The sequence below is a fragment of the Tamandua tetradactyla genome, chromosome 11, assembly GCF_023851605.1.
Source record: "Tamandua tetradactyla isolate mTamTet1 chromosome 11, mTamTet1.pri, whole genome shotgun sequence".
Lineage (NCBI taxonomy): Eukaryota > Metazoa > Chordata > Mammalia > Pilosa > Myrmecophagidae > Tamandua > Tamandua tetradactyla.
Genome location: NC_135337.1, coordinates 9155039 through 9179939, shown reverse-complemented (window position 1 = coordinate 9179939; position 24901 = coordinate 9155039). Strand labels below are relative to the sequence as shown.

The 24901-nt window shown below is 43.9% G+C and overlaps 1 pseudogene; it reads right to left on the bottom strand.

Moving 5' to 3' along the window:
• Positions 1-24219: 24219 nt before the first annotated feature.
• Positions 24220-24652, bottom strand: LOC143649377 (large ribosomal subunit protein mL42 pseudogene; annotated as a pseudogene).
• Between the last annotated feature and the right edge of the window lie 249 nt (positions 24653-24901).

Sequence of the window (24901 nt, the reverse complement as noted above, 5' to 3'; positions counted from 1 at the left end):
TGAACTTTGGATCTCCCCCCTGACCCTAGACCTCCCCTGACCTCCCTCTCACCGGGTCCTTATGCTATCCAGGTGTCTGAGAGGCACCCAAGCAGTTCCTCACCTCCCTCTTCCTCTCTCCTGTCCCTTATAAGCTCAGGGGCGTCTAATTGGAGCAAAAGAAAACATTCCTAACCAACTAGTCCTCATTGCAAGCTCAGTACATTACTCGCCCACCCTGCAAATCAGCCTAACACCCTCCACTACCACCAAAGGAGTGATACTTTTCCACCAGCTGACCCCAACCCTTAAAAACCTTCTATCCTTTTCCTGAACAAAGTTGAGTTCTGATCTCTCTTCCCAGCTGCAGCAATCCTTGAATAAAGTCATACTTGCCTGTTTAACATAGTCTGGGGCAAATTTTTCTTTGACACTGTATAACAGCCATCTTCAACTTAACATGGCCCAAAACCAATTTTAAAAGTTTCTCCTCTTTCGAACATCCTTCTCCTTTGTCTTCTTCACCTCAGATATTGCCAACATCCACCTAGTTGCTCAAGCCAAAATCCATAGGGCATGGCTGGGTTTCTCTTTACAATGCTCCCTCCTCCACCCAATCCATGGCATCTGACTATTTTTCACCGTCTTTGCAGCTTTCACCTTACGCTAAGCTACCACCAGCTCAGAGCGAGTCCGGTGGAGAATTAGGAACGCTCCATAAGTAAGGGTTACATTCCAAAATGCTCCGTCACAAAATCTCGATGGCGTTTCATCTCTTACCAAAAGGAAACATAGAATAACAAATCTGTTGGGGTGAAACCTGAGCAATGATTTTGGGGTGGGGGTGTGGGGAACTGGGTGGAAAGCACTCACAATAGGGATGGAGGGGGACTAAAAGCAGAAAGTTGTCCTTCTTAACAATCTTCCCTGATTTGGAGGGGCCATGTGCTTCCCCAGTTATTACCTGTAATTGATCGGGGCTGGTGCTATGCTGGGGTGATAGCCTATAATATCCCCTAATGACTTCACAGGGTTCAACCCAGGTAGGATCCCAGACATTTCAAGATAATGACTTTTCTTCCTGTTTTATTCCAAATGTGTTAGCTCCCTGCATGGGTTGAAAGGTACTTATTAATGCAAGTGCATTTGATCATTAGGTTGGTCCTGGCTTCATTAAGCACTGAGAAGTCTCTTGCTTCTGGGTCCGGACAAGATAAGGAGTTAAAAAACTGGATTCTCCTTGCAAAGACCCTCTAGGGTACAGAAAGTGTAGACAGTGCTTTCCTGTCAGGTTCCTGGGTTAGCTGAGTAGCAGTAATTAGCTGGAAGCAGGAGGCAGGCCCCAGTTGGGGCAACTGGAAGTGGCCTTTCTCCCATTCATGCCACCCACAAGCCAAGACTCAGTCTTCTTATCTGTTAAATGGGACTTTGAACCAAAGAATATGGTGCTAGAAGGACCCTCAGATATCAACGCCTACACCTCGACCCTACAGAGGAGGATATAAGGACATGAGGCCCAGAAAGGAGATGGGATTTGCCCAAGACCACAGTTTGCTGAGCCAAAACCCCACCCAGAGCCAGGTCTCTCATGGCTGCTCCAGCCTCAGTAATCCCCGATGCACCTCACAGGTGCAGGGTTATCCCAAGGGCCAGAAGATGGAAGAGAGAAGAGGAAGCAGGGTGAAGAGTGAAAGCTGCCAGGCAGAGGGTAGGGGTTCCTGTCTGGGGTGCGAGGAGCGGGGAGGCTCAGGAGCCCTGGGTTCCAGCCCTCACTCAGCAGGCAGGTCACCAATGGGCGTCCACCTCCTTGAGCCTCACTATCTGCCCTGGCTGGGCCCTGGGGAAGTGGGAGGGACTCTCAAGATGCTTTGAAAGTGCCTTGAGGAACAAAGCTGTCCAAGCCGTCCTAAAGGCTGGCCTTGTGGTCACTCGTCTTCTGTTGCCCCCAGTACCTCTGCCTGTGCTATTTCCCCAGGAGCCCAAGGGTACTGCTGCAGCCAGCCACCCACGGAACTTGGACAACCTCACCAACAGCTGCTTCTCCACTTGTTTTCTGAATTATTTAGCCCTCTATCCCCCGATCTCTGACCTTTTACAATATTAAACTTTAAGTAGGCCTGGGCCTTGGCTTGGGAAACATTTCCTCACAATTTCCTGCCACCCCACTCTGTCTTAAGCCCAGAGCATCTTGCAGAAGGCTCATCTCCAGGTGGACTGGCTCTCCCCTTGGCTGTGGCTCTAGGTAATTGACTTGGCCTGGGTCCTAATTAGGGAACTGGCCCTGCCAATTTTAGACGTGGGCTCAGCCCTCAGCCCAGTCTCCAACTTTGGTCATTGTGGTGGTGGGCTCTTCACCCTGCAGAGCACTTGCTGAATATTTAATATCCTTTATCCAGCCTGCAGATGCCAGTCCCAGAGCTGGAGGGCTCCCCAGAAGTCATCAAGTCCGTTCCTCTGCCGTCAGACTGGTGCACAGCTCATCTGGTGTAGACAGATGGCAGCTTCTTAAGCAGCTCTGGCCTGCCTCACCCCACCCCGGGGAAGTAAAGCCCAGACAGTTTAGGGGTTGAACCAGATTAATGCTTGGGCTATATCCATCAGACCTGGAGAAGTTGGGGGGCGGGGTGCTATTTGGAATCCACTGATTACTGAAGATGGCCCAGAGAAAGGGCCCAGAGAAGGCCGTGGAGCTGGGGGAGCTATTGTGGAGTAGGGGGTGTGGCTGTCAGGGATAAAAAGTCCTTGGGTGCTCTGGGACCCAGAAGATTAGCATCCTGCTGTGTGGGGCTCAGCCTGTTTCTTGCAGGCGAGTCCAGCTGAAACTAAGAGAATCCTGCCTGTTTCTATAAATATCATTTGCATATATCTGTTTGCATATTCTGTAACCTGGACAAGCCAACAGTCCTGCCTTCCCTACACTTTTTGCCTCGTCTCTGAGCTCAGCCCATAAAATCTGCCATCTGGCTTGTGGAACGCCCAGAAGGAAGCACTCCTTTCTCCATCCCTCTACGCTCCCCCCCGCATTGGCTCTCTTTTTGCCTTTCTGGGTGTCTCCTAAACTTCTGGTTCTTCTGGGGCTCAGTTTCCTGCCTGCAGCCCTCCTATCCTCAGTCCCAAAATGGCAATAGCCCACCTAAGTCAGGCGCACTGAGTACCTCTGATATAGCTGGAGACCCACCTCAGAGCAGGAAACGACACCACAGGGATGACAGATGCTTCTTCCCCTTTCATTTTCATCAATCTCAGGTGGTATGTGCTTCCATATGTCTGAATTGAATCTCTCCTGATGCCATTAAAATCCATACCTGTCTCACCTTTTCACAGCAGAATCAAAGGAGTGTCACCCCAGCAAATGCAGCCTCCAAGTTCAAAGGGCTCATGTAGGAGCTGGTGGCTTCTCACTCCCAGCCCAGCCCAATGCCCTGCCCAGTCCACAGTAAAAGGAACAAAGAAAGCCTACACCTTTGTAAGGCCGAGTCTGCTTTCCCATGACTGCCACATACGTGATCTCAGGTCCCATGCCACCCCGAGAAGTTGGTGGAAACTCTGGGGACCCAGGACGCTGATGCAGCTGACAGATTTGGGGAAAGGAGCTCCATTCCCAGCCCTGCCACAGGGAGCTGTGGGATCTCCTGGAAGAGTCTCCCTCCTGGTGTGCTCCTACGCTCACCTGCATGTCAAGAGAGTTGGCACCCACCCCTAAGGGCTGCAAACATCGGAATTTGGGAGGGTGAAGCTCCATTTGACCCAAGAGAAGAACAAGGCACACAGCTACAGTGTGGTTCAGGCTGGACGCCAGACTCTGAATTCTCCTTCAGGGCTCAATCCTGTGGCAGGTCCTCCACTGGGCTGTCCCTCACCTACCTCCCCAGATCCTGTACCAGATATGGAAGGAGGTGGGACCTCTAGTCCCGGGAGCTTGAGGAGGGCTCTTTCCTGCATCCCTCTCTTCACAGACACTTCCCCACCCTGTCTGGTGAGCTCAGACTCTTCCTTCACACCTCAGTGCAGAGGCCACTTTCTTTGAGCCTTCCTTGGCCTCTCCGATCAGGGCAGGGGACCCGGTGCAGCCTCTTAGCATCCTCTCCTGGTCCTTTGGGGCCCTTCCCATGTGTGTGAATTTATGATAATTTCCCTGTCTCCTCTGTGAATCTGTAACCTCCAGGCAGGGCAGGAAAATATCTGCTGTGTTCACAGCTACATGTCCTGAACCAGGCACAGAGTCCTTCCTATATGTAGCATGAGCTCAATACATGTTTATTCAGTGAACAAATAATTTTCTGAGCCCTGGGGGAAGTGGTAGGCAGTGTCCCCAGTGTGCTGTGACTCTGGCCTCTGAAAAGGTCTAGGGCTGGGGTTCGGAACTTATGTGCCAAACCCTCCGAGTCCCTGCAGTCATGTGAGTAGGTGCCTAGTGAGCCTGGCAGGCCAGGCAGGGGCAGGTGACCAGCATGATGGGACAGTAACATCAAGCTGTGGCTGTTGCCTAAGTTTGTCTATTTCCAGGAAGTCCCTGGGAATTGGCTAATTCAGAGCTTCTTTGGGCCAGCAGCAACAGCTGGGAATTTGTGATAATTGTAAATTTCAGGTGGCCTGAGACCTATTGAATCAGAATCTTGAGATGGGGCCCTGGAAGGTGTGTTTCAACAATTCCCAACTTTTCCAGGCTGAAGTTTGAAAACCACTGTGTAAATCTCCAAGCCAATCAGAGGCCTCTCCTGCCACCCAGGGGGCAATATAGCTCCAGCTTAGAGCAACGCCAGCTTAGTGGCTTGGGTGGCTGTTGAGGGTCCCGCTTAGAGAGAGAGTGTCCAGGCCACTGGGTGACTGCTCTGAACAAGTTCTGCCCCCACCATTACTCTGGACCTGGTCTGTCCCCAGGACAGGAACAGGATCTGAACTGTCCTCTCCTTCCCCCAGCCTGGCCCAGGCCAGCTGCTCACGTGGACCTCTGCTCTGTGGCTCTTCCTGGCCAAGGCTGACCAGCATGGGCAGAGCCTTCTAGCAGTCCAGGCAGCTCTGTGAGATGATGAGCCCCTCCCTATCAGCCTTCAAGCTGGGGTGCCCATTAGCTGGGTCTGGGACATTAATCTCGGATTACTGTGCAGGAAGGGAGGCTGGACTGATGACCTCAGAGTTTCCCTTGATGATTCTGAAAAATGGAGATTGCTTAATGTGTACTCATACCCACAGCACTTTTTTTCTTTCAGCTTTCATTTTCTGAAAATGTCTTTATTTCACCTTCCTTTTTTTTTTTTATTAATTAAAAAAATTAACTAACACAACAATAGAAATCAATCCATTCTACATATGCAATCAGTAATTCTTAATATCATCACATAGGTGTATGGTCATCATTTCTCAGTACATATGCATCGATTTAGAGAAAGAAATAGCACTACAACAGAAAAGGAAATAAAGTGATAACACAGAGAGAAAACACAAATAAAAATAAAAAGTACAAAAATATATAAGAGAAAACAAAACAAACAAAAAAAAAACTATAGATCAGATGCAGCTTCATTCAGCGTTCCAAGATAATTACATTACAATTAGGCAGCATTGTGCTGACCATTTTTTTTTTTTTTTTTGACGTCATACCATTCTACATATGCAATCAGTAATTCTTAACATCATCACATAGATGCATGATCATCGTTTCTTAGTACATTTGCATCGGTTTAGAAGAACTAGCATTATAACAGAAAAAGATATAGAATGTTAATATAGAGAAAAAAAATAAAAGTAATAATAATAAGAACAAAACAAACAAAACAAAACAAAACAAAAACCTATAGCTCGGATGCAGCTTCGTTCAGTATTTTAACATGATTACTTTACAATTAGGTATTATTGTGCTGTCCATTTTTGAGTTTTTGTATCTAGTCCTATTGCACCGTCTGTATTCCATCAGCTCCGGTTACCCATTATCTTACCCTGTTTCTAACTCCTGCTGAACTCTGTTACCAATGACATATTCCAAGTTTATTCTCGAGTGTCGATTCACATCATTGGGACCATACAGTATTTGTCTTTTAGCTTTTGGCTAGACTCACTCAGCATAATGTTTTCTAGGACCATCCATGTTATTACATGCTTCATAAGTTTATCCTGTCTTAACGCTGCATAATATTCCATCGTACGTATATACCACAGTTTGTTTAGCCACTCGTCTTTTGATGGACATTTTGGCTGTTTCCATCTCTTTGCAATTGTAAATAACGCTGCTATAAACATTGGTGTGCAAATGTCTGTTTGAGTTTTTGCCCTTAATTCCTTTGAGTAGATTCCCAGCAATGGTATTGCTGGATCATATGGCAATTCTATATTCAGCTTTTTGAGGAACCGCCAAACTGCTTTCCACAGTGGTTGCACCATTTGACATTCCCACCAACAGTGGATAAGTGTGCCTCTTTCTCCGCATCCTCTCCAGCACTTGTCATTTTCTGTTTTGTTGATAATGGCCATTCTGGTGGGTGTGAGATGATATCTCATTGTGGTTTTGATTTGCATTTCTCTAATGGCCAGGGACATTGAGCATCTCTTCATGTGTCTTTTGGCCATTTGTATTTCCTCCTCTGAGAGGTGTCTATTCAAGTCTTTTTCCCATTTTGTAATTGGGTTGGCTATCTTTTTGTTGTTGAGTTGAACAATCTCATTATAAATTCTGGATACTAGACCTTTATCTGATATGTCGTTTCCAAATATTGTCTCCCATTGTGTAGGCTATCTTTCTACTTTCTTGATGAAGTTCTTTGATGCACAAAAGTGTTTAATTTTGAGGAGTTCCCATTTATTTATTTCCTTCTTCAGTGCTCTTGCTTTAGGTGTAAGGTCCATAAAACCACCTCCAATTGTAAGATTCATAAGATATCTCCCTACATTTTCCTCTAACTGTTCTATGGTCTTAGACCTAATGTTTAGATCTTTGATCCATTTTGAGTTAACTTTTGTATAGGGTGTGAGATATGGGTCTTCTTTCATTCTTTTGCATATGGATATCCAGTTCTCTAGGCACCATTTATTGAAGAGACTGTTCTGTCCCAGGTGAGTTGGCTTGACTCCCTTATCAAAGATCAAATGACCATAGATGAGAGGGTCTATATCTGAGCACTCTATTCGATTTCATTGGTCGATATATCTATCTTTATGCCAATACCATGCTGTTTTGACCACTGTGGCTTCATAATATGTCTTAAAGTCTGGCAGCGCAAGACCTCCAGCTTCGTTTTTTTTCCTCAAGATGTTTTTAGCAATTCGGGGCACCCTGCCTTTCCAGATAAATTTGCTTATTGGTTTTTCTATTTCTGAAAAATAAGTTGTTGGGATTTTGATTGGTATTGCATTGAATCTGTAAATCAATTTAGGTAGGATTGACATCTTAACTATATTTAGTCTTCCAATCCATGAACACGGTATGCCCTTCCATCTGTTTAGGTCTTCTGTGATTTCTTTTAGCAGTTTTTTGTAGTTTTCTTTGTATAGGTCTTTTGTCTCTTTAGTTAAATTTATTCCTAGGTATTTTATTCTTTTAGTTGCAATTGTAAATGGGATTCGTTTCTTGATTTCCCCCTCCGCTTGTTCATTGCTAGTGTATAGAAATGCTACAGATTTTTGAATGTTGATCTTGTAACCTGCTACTTTGCTGTACTCATTTATTAGTTCTAGTAGTTTTGTTGTGGATTTTTCCGGGTTTTCGACGTATAGTATCATATCGTCTGCAAACAGTGATAGTTTTACTTCTTCCTTTCCAATTTTGATGCCTTGTATTTCTTTTTCTTGTCTAATTGCTCTGGCTAGAACCTCCAACACAATGTTGAATAATAGTGGTGATAGTGGACATCCTTGTCTTGTTCCTGATCTTAGGGGGAAAGTTTTCAATTTTTCTCCATTAAGGATGATATTAGCTGTGGGTTTTTCATATATTCCCTCTATCATTTTAAGGAAGTTCCCTTGTATTCCTATCCTTTGAAGTGTTTTCAACAGGAAAGGATGTTGAATCTTGTCAAATGCCTTCTCTGCATCAATTGAGATGATCATGTGATTTTTCTGCTTTAATTTGTTGATATGGTGTATTACATTAATTGATTTTCTTATGTTGAACCATCCTTGCATACCTGGGATGAATCCTACTTGGTCATGATGAATAATTCTTTTAATGTGTTGTTGGATACGATTTGCTAGAATTTTATTGAGGATTTTTGCATCAATATTCATTAGAGAGATCGGCCTGTAGTTTTCTTTTCTTGTAATATCTTTGCCTGGTTTTGGTATGAGGGTAATGTTGGCTTCATAGAATGAGTTAGGTAGCTTTCCCTCCACCTCTATTTTTTTGAAGAGTTTGAGGAGAGTTGGTACTAATTCTTTCTGGAATGTTTGATAGAATTCACATGTGAAGCCGTCTGGTCCTGGACTTTTCTTTTTAGGAAGCTTTTGAATGACTGCTTCGATTTCTTTACTTGTGATTGGTTTGTTGAGATCATCTATCTCTTCTTGAGTCAAAGTTGGTTGTTCATGTCTTTCCAGGAACCCGTCGATTTCCTCTAAATTGTTGTATTTATTAGCGTAAAGTTGTTCATAGTATCCTGTTATTACCTCCTTTATTTCTGTGAGGTCAGTAGTTATGTCTCCTCTTCCATTTCTGATCTTATTTATTTGCATCCTCTCTCTTCTTCTTTTTGTCAATCTTGCTAAGGGCCCATCAATCTTATTGATTTTCTCATAGAACCAACTTCTGGCCTTATTGATTTTCTCTATTGTTTTCATGTTTTCAATTTCATTTATTTGTGCTCTAATCTTTGTTATTTCTTTCCTTTTGCTTGCTTTGGGGTTAGCTTGCTGTTCTTTCTCCAGTTCTTCCAAATGGATAGTTAATTCCTGAATTTTTGCCTTTTCTTCTTTTCTGATATAGGCATTTAGAGCAATAAATTTCCCTCTTAGCACTGCCTTTGCTGCGTCCCATAAGTTTTGATATGTTGTGTTTTCATTTTCATTCGCCTCGAGGTATTTGCTAATTTCTCTAGCAATTTCTTCTTTGACCCACTCGTTGTTTAGGAGTGTGTTGTTGAGCCTCCACGTATTTGTGAATTTTCTGGCACTCTGCCTATTATTGATTTCCAACATCATTCCTTTATGGTCCGAGAAAGTGTTGTGTAAGATTTCAATCTTTTTAAATTTGTTAAGACTTGCTTTGTGACCCAGCATATGGTCTATTTTTGAGAACGATCCATGAGCACTTGAGAAAAAGGTATATCCTGCTGTTGTGGGATGTAATGTCCTATAAATGTCTATTAAGTCTAGTTCATTTATAGTAATATTCAGATTCTCTATTTCTTTGTTGATCTTCTGTCTAGATGTTCTGTCCCTTGATGAGAGTGGTGAGTTGAAGTCTCCAACTATTATAGTATATGAGTCTATTTCCCTTTTCAGTGTTTGCAGTGTATTCCTCACGTATTTTGGGGCATTCTGGTTCGGTGTGTAAATATTTATGATTGTTATGTCTTCTTGTTTAATTGTTCCTTTTATTAGTATATAGTGTCCTTCTTTGTCTCTTTTAACTGCTTTACATTTGAAGTCTAATTTGTTGGATATTAGTATAGCCACTCCTGCTCTTTTCTGGTTGTTATTTGCATGAAATATCTTTTCCCAACCTTTCACTTTCAACCTATGTTTATCTTTGGGTCTAAGATGTGTTTCCTGTAGACAGCATATAGAAGGATCCTGTTTTTTAATCCATTCTGCCAATCTATGTCTTTTGATTGGGGAATTCAGTCCATTGACATTTAGTGTTATTACTGTTTGGATAATATTTTCCTCTAACATTTTGCCTTTTGTATTATATATATCATATCTGATTTTCCTTCTTTCTACACTCTTTTCCATATCTCTCTCTTCTGTCTTTTTGTATCTGACTCTAATGCTCCCTTTAGTATTTCTTGCAGAGCTGGTCTCTTGGTCACGAATTCTTTCAGTGACTTTTTGTCTGAGAATGTTTTAATTTCTCCCTCATTTTTGAAGGATAATTTTGCTGGATATAGGAGTCTTGGTTGGCAGTTTTTCTCTTTTTGTATTTTAAATATATCATCCCACTGTCTTCTAGCTTCCATGGTTTCTGCTGAGAAATCTACACATAGTCTTATTGGGTTTCCCTTGTATGTGATGGATTGTTTTTCTCTTGCTGCTTTCAAGATCCTCTCTTTCTCATTGACCTCTGACATTCTAACTAGTAAGTGTCTTGGAGAACGCCTATTTGGGTCTAATCTCTTTGGGGTGCGCTGCACTTCTTGGATCTGTAATTTTAGGTCTTTCATAAGAGTTGGGAAATTTTCAGTGAAAATTTCTTCCATTAGTTTTTCTCCTCCTTTTCCCTTCTCTTCTCCTTCTGGGACATCCACAACACGTATATTTGTGCGGTTCATATTGTCCTTGAGTTCCCTGATACCCTGTTCAAATTTCTCCATTCTTTTCCCTATAGTTTCTGTTTCTTTTTGGAATTCAGATGTTCCATCCTCCAAATCACTAATTCTATCTTCTGTCTCTTTAAATCTATCATTGTAGCTATCCATTATTTTTTCTATGTTTGCTACTTTATCCTTCACTTCCGTAAGTTCTGCGATTTGTTTTTTCAGTTTTTCTATTTCTTCTTTATGTTCAGCCCATGTCCTCTTCATGTCCTCCCTCAATTTATCGATTTCATTTTTGAAGAGGTTTTCCATTTCTGTTCGTATATTCAGGATTAGTTGTCTCAGCTCTTGTGTCTCATTTGAGCTATTGGTTTGTTCCTTTGACTGGGCCATATTCTCAATCTTTTGAGCATGGACAGTTATCTTCTGCTGCTGGCGTCTGGGCATTTATTCAGATTTCTCTGGGTGTTGGACCCAGCAAGGTTGTAAGATTTTTCTGTGAAATCTCTGGGATCTGTTTTTCTTATCTTGCCCAGTACGTGGCGCATGTGGCACACGTTTGTCTCAAGTGTTTGGAATGGGTCTCCCCCAGTCACCGATCTCCGTGGCCTGGGGCTTTCGGATCCAAATCTCTCCGTTGGTTCAGGGGCCGCGCGTGGTGGGGGCGTCAGCTGCCGCGGCTTGAGGGGACCCTGTGGCTGGTTGCGGGCCGCAGCGGGCCTGGGGGATTCCCCACCGGACCAGGAAGCCTCCCGTGGGGGGGGGGCTTCCGCGGCTTGGATAGCCCTCCTATCTGAGACTCGTATCCGCGGACTCGAAGCAGAGACTTGAAGCCGCCCGCAAAAGAGGGGTGCCACCTGCCTCGGCTTGGGAAACTTGCTTCTCCAATACTCTCAGCCGGCCCGGAAAGGGGGGAGGGAGTAGCTCGGACCACCGCAGCTGCCGCTGATCGGGAGATCGCACGCCGCTCGGGGGTCTCACTGCAGCCGAGTCTCGCAGTTGGTCTAGCCAGCCCAGACTTTGGATAGCCCTCTGATCCGGGACTCGTAGCCGCGGACTTAAAGCCGAGACTCGAAGCCGCCCGCAAAAGAAGGGCGCCGCCTGCCTCGGCTTGGGGAACTTACTTCTCCGATACTCTCAGCCGGCCCGGGAAGGAGGGAGGGATTAGCTCGGACCGCCGCAGCTGCGGCCGCTCGGGGGTCTCGCCGCAGCCAAGTCTCGCAATCAGACTTGCCAGCCCAGACTTTGGATAGCCCTCTGATCCGAGACTTGTAGTCGCGGACTCGAAGCCGCCCGCAAAAGTGTGGCGCCGGCCGCCTTGGCTGGGAAGCTTCTTCACCTTCCTTTTTTAACTGCAAATTGTATTGAGGTATATTCACATACATACAATCTGCCCAAAGTATACAGTGTCTCAAAGTGTCATCACCTAGTTGTGAAATCATTATCACATTCAATTTTAAACCATTTTCACTGTTCCAAAAAGAAAAATAACTGATAGATATTAAAAAAGAAAATCCTAAACACCCCATACCGCTTACCCATACCCACCCATTACTGACCCCTGGTATTAGTGTGGTACACTTGCTACTTTTGATGAAAAAATATTAAGATATTACTGTTGACAATAGTCTATAACTTGTAACAGGTACTTTTGGCAATAGGCACCCCCTATGCCAATCAGTTATTAATTTTTTGTGCAAGTGTCATACATTGGTGCTACTTCATGAAAGAACTTATCTATATTTGTCATCTTGATCTTAAACAACGTCTACCTCAGGGTTCACTGTGTTACACAATCCCATATTTAAATCTCTAGCTTTCCTTCCGGTGACATACACAACTCTCAACTCCTTCCAGCCCAATTCACCTACAATTCAGCATTATCACTTATAGTCCCAATAATGAACTACCGCCTTTATCCATTTCCATACATTTAAGTTCAACTTTGTTAAAATTTCCCCATAGCATTTTCTTTTCTTTTCTTTTCTTTTTTTTGCATGAGCAGGCACTGGGAATTGAACCCAGGTCTCTGGCATGGCAGGTGAGAACTCTGTCTGCTGAGCCATTGTGGTCCACTCTTCCCATAACATTTTTTTGTTGGTTGGTTTTTAAATTTATTTTATATATTAAACATATCAACATACAAACACACTCTTACCATATGATCATTCCATTCTACGTATATAATCAGTAATTCACAATATCATCACAATAGTTGCATATTCATCATCATGATCATTTCCAGGAACATTTGCATCAATTCAGAAAAGGACATAAAAAGAAAACAGAAAAAAATTCATGCATACCATACCCCTTACCCTTCACTTTCATTGATCACTAGCATTTTGACCTACTAAATTTATTTTAACATTCATTCCCCCTATTATTTATTTATTTTTAATCCATATGTTTTACTCATCTGTTGATAAGGTAGATAAAAGGAGCATCAGACACAAGGTTTTCACAATCACACAGTCACATTGCAAACGCTATATCATTATACAATCATCTTCAAGAAACATGGCTACTGGAACACAGAGCTACATTTTCAGGCAATTCCCCCCAGCCTCTCTGTCATGCCTTAACTAAAAAGGTGATATCTATTTAATGCGTAAGAATAACCTTCAGTTATTCTGTTTGGAATCTCTCAGCCATTGACATTTTATTTTGTCTCATTTCACTCTTCCCCCTTTTGGTTGAGAAGGTTTTCTCAATCCCTTGATGCTGAGTCCCAGCTCATTCTAGGATTTCTGTCCCACATTGCCAGGAAAGTCCACACCCCTGGGAGTTATGTCCCATGTAGAGAGGGGAGGGTGGTAAGTTTGTTTGTTGTGTTGGCTGGAGAAAGAGGCCACATTTGAGCAACAAAAGAGGTTCTCTTGGGGGTGACTCTTAGGCCTAATTTTAAGTAAGCTTGACCTATCCTTTGTGGGGGTTATGTTTCATGTGAACAAACCCCAAGCTTGGGGGCTCAGCCTATTGCTCTGGTTGTCCTCACTGCTTGTGAGAATATCAGGAATTCTCCACTTGGGAAAGTTGAATTTTCCCCCTTTCTCATCATTCCCCCCAAGGGGACTTTCCCATAGCATTTTTTGTTTGTTTTTTGTTTTTTACTTTTTCCCCCATAGCATTTTAACAGTGTTTATTTAAAGCCTGCTGGTATCCCCAAGAAGCAAACTCTGAGATGGACATTTATTAGGGAGTTCTTTCAGGATCACCGCCTGCAGAGCAGAAGGGCTGGTGCAGGATAGGGTGGAGGGACTGCAGCCTGAAGGCAGCCTGGGCCAACCCCACCGGCAGCCCTAGAGCTGCCCCAAATCAGGTGGGAGGGCTGGGCCGACCCAGCCCTGTTGGCCAGCCAAGGGGTGCAGGCTCCTCGGGGAAGGTGATCTGAGCTAGGGCGAGGGGGCTTCCTTCAGCTGAAGCAATCCTGGGAGGGGGATCTTGGGTGGCACCTCCAGCACCCTCTGTGAGAGTTTAGGCAGCAGTGAGCCCGGTGAGGAGGTGATTTGAGACAGGTGATCCTGTCCTGTGTTTCTGAATTACCGCCCTTGAGCATCTCCCAGAAGGGCACTGGGCAGCGTCCTAGAGGTTGTGCTTAGCCTCCTCTGCTTTCCTCTTTCTCCCCCCGTTGTCCCCCACCACACACACAAGAAGAGGTTCAGGCTGGGGGCAGGAGGGGAGGAAAGTGGGAGCAGGAGGCTGCCCAGGGACCAGAGATCCTCACTCTAATTGCCAACAATTAGATCTGAGAGAAACCAGCTCATTTCTATTCTCACCATGCAGGGCCCTGATTACAATGCACATTTTAAACTCAGATTTCTCTTTTTATTTTTGAAATGTCCACAGTTGGTAATTAACTTTCCCTTTCTGTGGGTAAGCAATTAATTAATGTCCTGTTAATGATGATGGAGGTCAGAGCACTCTGATTTGCCTGGGACTTTGTTGCTTTCATTTTCTTCCACTTTTTAAAAGAAGTGGCATCAGTCGGGAGGTGGCGGGGGAAGAAAGGAAACACGTATTTGGTGAGCAGCTGTTACTTGGAACAGGATTCATCGTTAGAACGTTCACAGAATTCTTACAACACAGAGGGTATAAATGGTTTTCCTTGGCCCAACAGAAAAGGACATGTGCAAAAGTGTAGACCCCTAAGTGAGCCTTCATGCTCCCCCAGGCGCAGCTTCGTACCCCTGGGTGTGGGGGTGCCTCCACTGCCAGCCTCTGTGCCCTCCAGCCTTCCACCCTCCCAGGCCTGAGTCCAACATTCCTTCACACAGGCCTCGGGGAGAGAATGTGCCTCAAAAGGATTTTGTATTAGCTGCTAGTGAGTGTATAAATTGGTGCAACCCAGTTTGACAATTTCTTGTAAAATGGAATGTTTGCGAACCCTAGGACCAGCATCCTACTCTCAGGTATGTATCTGGAGAGACTCTTGCACCATTAGACGTTAATGTACTTAGCAGCACTGTTTAAATGGCAAAGGAATAGAAACAACTCCAACATCCGTCGACAGGAGGATGAGTATGTAGATTAAAAAAGAAGACTTTGCAAACATAAGAAGTACAGAAAGGTGCTCCTACTTACAGAGTGGGAGAAAAAAAGGAGAGGAGTTTTATAAAAGCTTGGAGCTTTTCTAATAACGAGGGCGACGCCACAGGGGGAGGAAGTCTGGGGCTGTGAGGAGATGTAAAGCTTTACCCTTGGTGGGTCCCAGGGCAGTTCTGACGGCTGCAGCAGGGTTTGAGTCACCGCCTGCGTCCCTCTGCGCGTGCGTGCTCCCATCCACAGGTGCATGGTGACGGCCATGGAAGCACACCTGGCCGCTCCGGGATGCCCCGGCACCCAGCCCCCTGCTCCCTACCCACCCATGCCAGTGCCCCTCCCTCCTGCCACCCACTTCCCTCCCGCTCCCAAGATGTGGCCACTCTGCAGAGCACTCCGCTGCCGCCGCTGCTGTGTGGTTGGTAGTTTATATGGCATCTTTTTTTTTGAAATCTAAGTTTAAGTTTATGGGAGACACGGGATCTCCGGGGGAAGAGCATGAGCCTTTGGGATTTAAAACAGAAGAAAACACTTCATCCTCTCTGCACAGGATGACATCAGCTTGCCAAAGGAGAGTACCTGCTGAGAAGGACCACTGGCCCCTAGGAAGCCTTGTATCGTGAATGATGAAAGGCACCAATTGAGGGCTCCTGCATTTAGTGATGCGATCTTGAAATTTACTAAAAGACTGAAGAACATTTGCACTTGGATTTTAAGTTACATATATACAAAAAAAAAAAAAGATTTACATATAAGCCATGTAAAAATAAAGGGAACTAACTTCCCCTTACCTGGGACCTGACGTCTAGTGGTAAAAGTTTCCCTGGTTGTGTGGGAGAGGACTCCCAGGGATGAGCCTGGCCCTGGCACCATGGGATCAACAATTTCATCCTGACCAAAAGGGGGGAAAGAATTGTAACAAAAATAAGGTATCAGTGGCTGAGAGAGTTCAAATAGAGTTGGGAAGCAACACTTCTAAGTCACTCTTAAGCAAGTTCCAGTTAGACACTGCTACCTATCAGAATTTGCTAACCCCAAACCAAAACCATTCCAGCCAATCCTAAAGAACATTTAGGGCAATATGTAAGATTCTACAAAGGCTCTGTACACTAGGGTAACTTTCTAGAAATCTACAACCTCCAGATGGGTCCCTGGACCAGATAAGTCCTGAAACCTAGAGGGGCCAGCCTCTCCAGAACATCAGCTACTTCCATCCGCCTATCCTGTATTAGCAATATCCTCTTCCAACATGAAAAAGTTAGAATGGGCATAGCCCTAATACCCCTAAAGAGTGGTAGAAAGATCAAACCTGATAATGGAGTTGTACAAAGAAGGTAGGGTAACAAATGAGTATGATTGCTGAATCATTATATTGATATTTCCTTTAGTCTCCAGTGAGCTAGAAGTAAAAACCTAAAATTGTGGAATTATAACCCATACTGTTCTAGTTTGCTAGCTGCCGAAATGCAACACACCAGTGACAGATTGGCTTTTAAAAAAAGGGGATTCATTTTGTTAGTTCTTCAGAGGAAAGGCAGCTAGCTTTCATCTGAGGTTCTTTCTTACGTGGGAAGACTCAGGGTGATCTCTGCTGGCCTTCTCTCCAGGCCTCTGGGTTCCAACAACTTTGGAATTTCTTTCTGCATCTCCAAAGACCTGGGCTGAGCTACGAATGCTGAGATGAGGAATGCCGAGCTGCTTGGGCTGTGCTACATTGTGCTCTTTCATTTAAGCACCAGCCAATTAACTCAAACGTCATTCATTGCAGCAGGCACGTCTCCTAGCTGACTGCAGATGTAATCAGCAACAGATGAGGTTCATGTACCATTGGCTTATGTCCACAGCAACAGAACTAGGTACCTTCACCTGGCCAAGTTGACACCTGAATCTAACTAACACACATACCAAACTCTGAATTTGTTCTGCAACTAATTGTTGCGATGTTCTTTGAAATGTATTGCTTTTTTGTATATGTGCTACTTTTCACAAAAAAGTCAATTGTGATGATAAATGCACAGCTATATGATAATATTGTGAATCATTAATTTTACACTTTAGATGATCATATGGTATGTAAATATGTAATATATACCAATAAAAAATAAAGAAAATTAAAACCAAATTGGACCATTCCAAATTTCGTCTTAAAGATAATCTTTGCTTCACTAGCTTTCTACTCATATGTTTATTCCTTAGCTCTTGGGCTTATTTTCCTTGCACTTATGCAAATCTGGTAAGCCTTACAGGTTTGTAAAATCATATTTTATCAGTTCTAAAATCGTATGAATTTCTTCATATTTTTAACTTGTCTGAGATTGGGATGCAATTTACAATTGCTGTCAGCCAAGTGATGGTCACAATACAACTATGATATAACTACAGTCTGTGTCTGAGTGAGGTTGGTTCTAGTGTCATCACTTTAAACAAGTTGCACACTGTTGGTATCAAACTTGTTAGGTTTAACTGCTATTTCAATTTGCAGAAGCTACCAAAATGCAAATACCCAGAAAGGGATTGGTTTTTATAAAAATAATTTATTAGTTAACAAATTTACAGTTCTAGGGCCATGAAAATGTCCAAATTATAAGGCATCAACAAGACAACACCTAAACTCTGAAGAAAAGGCTGCTGGCATCTGGAACACCTCTGTCAGCTGAGAAGGCACGTGGCTGGCATCTCCTGGTCCTTTACTCCTGGATTGCATTGCTTTCAGCTCCTGTTTCCAGTGGCTTCCTCTCTGAGCTTCTGTGGGTCCCAGCATCCTCATGGGTGTCTCTCTCCCTCTGTGTTCTTCACCTAGTGCCATCTGTCTGCAATCTGTATCAGCTCTGAGCTGCCTTTATGCTTCCTATCTTTTATACTGTTAACAGAGGGCTCCAGTAAAAGGGCTAAGACCCGCCTTCAATTGGACGGAATTACATCTGCATGCAAACAGTTTAATCAAAAGGTCCCACCCAGCAGTAGGTCTGTCCCCACAAGATTGGATGAAAAGCACATGGCTTTTCTGGAGGTACATTCTAGTCTACCAAAGCTGCCAGAATGCAACACACCAGAGATGGGTTGGCTTTTAATAAAAGGGGATTTATTTAGTTAAAAATGTATAATTCTTCAGAGGAAAGGCAGCTAACTTTCCACTGAGGTTCTTTCTTACATGGAAAGGCACAGGGCGATTTCTGCTGGCCTTTTCTCCGGGTCTGGGTTCCAACAGCTTTCCCCGGGGTGATCAGCAGCAGATGAGGTTCACATGCCATTGGCTCATGTCCACCGCAGTAGAACTAGGTACCTTCACTTGGCCAAGTTGACACCTGAACCTAACTACCACAGGCTATATAACAGTTTCCAAACAGCACAATTGCCATTTAAAAACATCTTCAAAAAGATTACAATTCAGTATTGAAACAAAAAGTTATTGTGTATGCAGAAAAGCATGGAAACAGAACAGCAGGGCATACATTTGATATTAGTGAAACAAATACTCGTCATTGGAGGGATTTCTTACAAAGCAACAACAAAATGCTTTACAGGCCATGAAAAAGGAAGACACAAGTAGGCAAAGCTGCGCTACATTTTGTTAGTGAAACAGATGCAAAGGATTGTCTATCACATGCCAAGTGATGCAATCGAAGGCAGGAGAAATTGCCCAAACCCTCAGAATCAAGGAGAAAAAGTTGATTGGTGGCCAATTCATGCATCAAGCAGGACTCTCGTTAAGACATCAAAACATTGCTTTGTACAAAGCTTCCTGCGTTCATTAATCTGAAGACAGTGGTGCAGCACGCTTTCAAGAAATGCTACATCGCTAATGCTCTCGATGGTTACAGAGGGCAACGTTGTGTGGGAAAATGCATGTGTCCATGGCTGGTTTGAAAAGTGATTCAGACGAGTTGGACTCAGAATATGAAGTGATAGTTATAACTTAGCCAATTTCTCTCACACATTTTCCTTTGCATATGCACCAGATTTAAGCAATAAAAATCTGTTTACCACCAAAAGAGCACTTTCAATAAATACAAAATAAACATTGTACCTGTTTAGAAAAAGTGAGGCAGAGAATAAGACATTCCCAGATAAACAGAAGCTGAGGGAGTTCATCCTTACTAGACCTGCCTTACAAGCAATGCCAAAGGGAGTTCTTCAGACTAAAGGGAAAGGGCACTAGACAGTGGTTCAAAGTGATATAAAGATATAAAGACCTCCAGTAAAGGTAACATATAGGTGATTATAAATGCCAGTACTATTGTATTGTATTTTTAGTATTTAGTTCTAGTTTTTACTGCTTACAGTTTCTAAAATGCAACTGCATAAAAGTTAATAATAGGGGGTGCAAGGGTATTTCAGTGGTAGCATTCTTGCCTGCCACGCAGGAGATCTGGATTCGATTGCCAATCCATGTACTTCCCAAAAAACAAACAAGCAAAACAAATAAACAAAAATTCAACAAATGGTGCTGTAACAGCGGGACACTCACATGGAAAAAGAATGAATTGCGACCCCACCATAGCATACAAAAAAAGAAGTTAATGATAAATCTATTGTTTTGGAATACAATGTACAAAGATATCATTTGTAGCAAGTCCAAAAAAAAAGTGGAGGAACAGAGGGTGTAGGGACAGTGTATGTATATGCTGTTAAAGTTAGGTTTGTGTCAAATCAAATGTGATTGTTACGGACTGAGAATGTTAAATTCAAGCCCCATGGCAACCACAAGGAAGACACATGAGATCTATTTCCGGAGAGTCCCCAGGCATGAGCACATTTAAAGCCCAGGTGCTGGCTAACGCAGTGCCTCCACGCCCATTGATTTCCTGTCCTGGCAAGGCAGAAAGCTGAAAACTACACTTCCCCAGCTAGCCCCTTCGACAGTGATGGATGCAGACTCCATCCTCCCCTGACAGGTGGAAGGCGGAAGTGAGGCAGAGGGCGCTGATGTGCTTTGAGCCCCGCAGTGGTGTCTGGTGTCCTGTCACAGTGGCTGCAGCAGTGGAGGAGCAGCCTGCTCCCTGGATCCCAGCTGTGGCCGTGCATTCCGGAACTCAGCGAGGCCAGCAGCAGCCTCGTGATGCCCCGCCTTCCTGCCTTGGCAGAAGTGGCAGATCCTCAGGAGACACAGCCTTACTTTCTCCCCTGTCAGTAAGTGCGAGAGGCAGGCTTTGGATCCAGGTCCTTCTGACTCCAGTGCCTGGGGAAAGGTGTTAATGTGTGCCTGGCCAGGTGTGGGAGGAGCTCCAGGAGCTCTCAGGCAGCAGCTGGACTGGCTTCCCTGAAGCAGAGTTCCCAGGTGTAACCCCCTTCCAGAGAAGCAGGAGCAGCTCAGGTGTCTGGGGAAGGTCAGACTTGGGCTGGAGCTGACCTGGTTGGGACTCACAGGGCAGGGAGGCTGCCTGAAAGAGACAAGCTCTCTAGACCCCATGTCACCTCCCTGGTTAGGCCAGGGTTTGCCAACCCTGGTCAGCAGTCATTGGAAAAGACTTCAGGGATTGGTACAAATCCAAAGAGGTGAGTGTTGTGACACTCTCTCAAACGTTAGGGACTCTCAAGTCAATAGGCCAAGCGGTTAATCTTGAAGCTTGCTCTTGTGAAGCTTATTTATGGAGCAGCGAAGATAAGCCTACCTATGACTGTGCCTAAAAGTTACTTCCAGAAGATCTCTTTTGTTGTTCAGATGTGGCCTCTCTCTCTCTCTCTAAGCCCAATTCTGCAGGTAAAATCATTGCCTTCCCCCGTACATGAGACATGACATCCAGGGGTGAAAGTCTCCCTGGCAACATGGGATATGACTCCCAGGGATGAGCCTGGCCCGGTACCAAGGGATCGACAATGCCTTCCTGACCAAAAGGGGGGAAATAATTGTAACAAATAAGGTATCAGTGGATGAGAGAGTTCAGATAGTTGAGAGGCTACTCTGGAGACTACTCTTAAGCAAACTTCAGCTAGACATTGCTATTTATCATAGTTTACCAAACCCCAGTTAAAACCGTTCCTGCCAACCCTAAAGAACACCTAAGGCTTTATCTGAGATTCAACAAAGGTTGCATGCACTATGATTTCTTTCCAGAAACGTACAACCTCCAGATGGGTTCCCAGGCCAGATAAGTCCTGAAACCCTGAGGGCCCAGCCTCTCAGAATATCAACTAGTTTCATCCCCCTACTCCGTATTATCAACAGCTCTTTCCAACATGAAAAAGTTAGAATGGGCATAGTCCAAATACCCCTAAAGATTGGGAGAATGACCAAAGGAGAAGGTGGAGTTATAACAGAGGAGATAAGATTTAACAAATGAGTATGACTGCTGAATCATGATGTTGGTATTTCTTTTAGTCTCCAGTGTCTTGGAGCAGCCAGAAGGAAAAATCTAAAATTGAGGAACTGTAACCCACACCACACTCTGAAATCTGTTCTATAACTAATCATTACAGCGTTCTTCAAAATTTATTGCTTTTTTTGTATATATGTTATTTTCACAATAAAAAAAAAAAAGGCGAGTGGTGAGATGGAGTATTGGCAGTCTCGAAGATCAGGAGGCCAACTTGATGGAAGCATTTTGGAGAATATACAATGGTTTAGTCTTATCAGAACCTCAGAGCTGAACGGAGCTGGGGCGCCTGATAGAAGTGACGATTCATACCATCTGAAGCCATGCAGCAGGACATCAAGAAGTGACTTTGCAGAAAGAGTATCAGTAATCTGGACTGGAATGTTCCTTCTGCTCGCTGAGCACACTCCCTCCTTCTATAAAGGCTGGTAGAGCCATGGGGGTGGGGTGGGGGTGGGGTGGGGGTGGGGGGACAGGGGAAAATGCTGTGTAGTGAGGAGAAACATAAATCAAAAGGAGTTGGTCAGTGCGTCAAATGTTTAAATTACATCGAACTTTGGCTGACTCTATTTGAGGGCACTGAGCAAGGCCGCCGAGGACCACTCTCCTCTCTGTGGAGAGATTCTCCACTAAGCCTACTTTCATGCACTCATGCGTTATTTTATGAATTCAACAAATATTTGGATGCTATCATAGGTCACGCCCTTGACTGCATACTGGGGTTATAGTATTCAGATGCTCAGTACCCCCACCTCACGGAGCTAACATTCCAGGGAAGAAACATTTTCCTAAGTTTCCTTGTTGACTAGTCCCCCATTCAACACATTACCTTAAGGCAGCTGAAAACCATTTTCTTTTCGATAATTTTAGATGTGCTACCCCAATCAGACTTTGGTTGTGTCTTCTATAGTTAGGACCTTAATTCCTGGAGATTTGGTCTCAGGAATGCAAACATTCACTTCCTACTATCTACTAATCCAAGTTTAGCCAAAGGAAGAGAATGAGGAAGTGAGATCTGGCAGGGGAGTAGAACACAGATGCTTCTTCATTCATTTCTCCAAGGCAGCCCATAGGCTTACAGAGATCTCCTCTCTTCTGCCCTTCAGCCGACCTAGGCCAGGGAAACACTCTGCCCTCAATTCACTTGAGTCTAAAGTTAGGCTTCTGGACTTCTAGGGTCCTCATCACACTAATTGTAAGTATTCATTTCCTTTTATTGCCCCCAACAGATGAAAGCTTCTTATTGGGTTTCTATCTTCTTAGCCTAGCCCAGAGAGCAATACTAAGTCTGTTAATATATGCTTGCTCAGTTAAGATAATTTGCACAATTTCAAAGGCCATTCAGTTCTACTGAGGTCCCTATATACCTATCTCTGTTTCTTGGTTGTCTTCTTAGCCAGGAGAAATACCATCCTTCTTCTTATAGACTCATCTCAATCTAACACTTCAGGGCCTCACTCAAATGTCACCTCTTCCAGGAAGTTTCCCCAGCTGCCCAGTCAAAAGGGATGTTTGTCTTTGCTCATTGTCTCAAGAAGTTCACAGTCTAGTATCTGTCAGAAAAGCAAGTTAATCCAATAAGTGCTACTTATGATAGAGATAATGATAATAATGGATATTGAGCATTTACACTAGATCTGGGACTGTGCTAAGGATTATGCTGCCAGTATGGGAGTTATGTTATTATTCTCATTTTACAGATTGTGTTATGAGGATCTTTATATAGATGCTCAGGTACAGCAAGGACAAGTGACACCAGAGATATATGGGAGAAAATTTATTAGTACTCACAGATCCCAGAACAGAGAGGAGCTGCAGGCCTTGTGTGGCCACAAGGTAACACATCAGGAGCATAAGCTCAGCCATTGGGGGCAGGGGTGGGGGCTGAAGAAGACCGTGCGGACCCAGGGACTCTGCCTTTTATAGCATTATAGGGATGGGGTTTCAGCGAATGGGCAGTCAGGTGTGTGACTGAGTGCTGATTTGAATTTGGTGCCCCTGAGATACCTGATGGAGCTGGGGGCTAGTAGGGAGGGAGTCTCAGGGTGTATTACCTGATAGGGACAACTTGGGGTTTACTATCAGGAAAGGACATTAGCAGCCTGTGATTATAGGAGAAGAGACCTGGAAAGGGTGCAGCATCATTGGCCTAGCATGGACTTTTAGTTTTGTCTCTCTTATTACAATCGACTCTGTGATCCCTCCTCATCACTGGTCTGGCGAGGTATGTGTGTAATGATGGTTGGGGTCCTTAGGTAAGCAAACCGCTATTGCAGAAAAGTAATATTTAGGAGGACAGTATCAGCACAAGCAGTCCTGCTCTGGCTTTTTGGGAGCAGAGGGCACAGGCAGAAGCGTGGCACAGTGCAAACAGGGCAAGTCCAAGGGGGTCAAGTCTGATGGTAAGGATGTTTCCAGCAACTCTTCCAGGGGTAGGAGCACTGTCATCTTCAAAGGTGAACTCATGGGTTGGGATATGGTCATCTGGGGCAATTGAGCAAACCACTGGGAAGCCTCTCTTTGGTCCTTTAGGACCAGCTCATCCAGAATGGATATGTATTTTGAGTGCATTTGCATGCAATATTAATGATTGCCCAATGTATAATGGTGGTGCATTCCATAATAGTGCTGCTTTGTACTACAGGCAATACCCTAAAGCAAAGGTCCTAATCCATGGGGGAGTGGAAAGAGGACTTAACTTGTTCGCAGGCTTGTTGCCAATTGCCAGAAATACTGCCAGATAAAATTTGTATGGGAATAAGTTTTAAGCCAGATTGCTTCCATTCTAAGCATAACTTGTTTATTTTTTATATGAAAAGATATTTTATTACTATTTTACTATATAACATATTAGTAAATACAAAAAATATTTTATTATTATTTTACTATATAACATATTAGCAAATATACCAGATTACATTTTCTCAAATGGGAAATAAGGCAAAAGATAACATTTCAGTTTCCTAATGAGAAACTGAAAATCATCTCTCTTTTGGGGGATTCGGTTTCCTATGATATCTGTAATACCTCCAGTGAGGATACCACGGTGCTTAGTGGTAAAGAACATTTTGCTAAGTTGTTCTATCATGGGTCCTTGCTTAAAATGTTCTTCTTTTTCTTATAATCTGGTTTTCAGCACTTGGTCATGTGTTTCTTCATTATTCTGCACAGGGTCTGGTTGAGGGATAGGCTTTGTGTGTTCATGTGGAATATCCACAGAAGGGTGGTAGTACACTATCGTCCTGCCACTGGATGTCAAAGCAAGCTCTACTTTGCAATTACAGTCATCTGGAAGAGAAGAGAAAGTTCATAGATTTATGACAAACACAATATGGAAGCTCCATTTTGGATTGGAAATAAATGTTTCAAGATAGTTCTACTTGATATCACCCATTTTACCACTGCTACTGCCATGGTGAGTCAAGGAACTTACCCGGTGGGTGTAAAATGATGTTTTGAAGAAAAACTGCTTTAAAAATCTGCTTCTAGATATACATATTTTCAAGCTTCCTCAGATGTGCACCGTGAACCTACCATCTTGTCCCAACTTGTTTATTTATTTATTTTGGGGGGGTGCATGGTCTGGGAATCGAACCCCGGTCTCCCACATGAAAGGTGGGCATTCTACCACTGAACTGCCCATGCACCCCAACTTGTTTATTT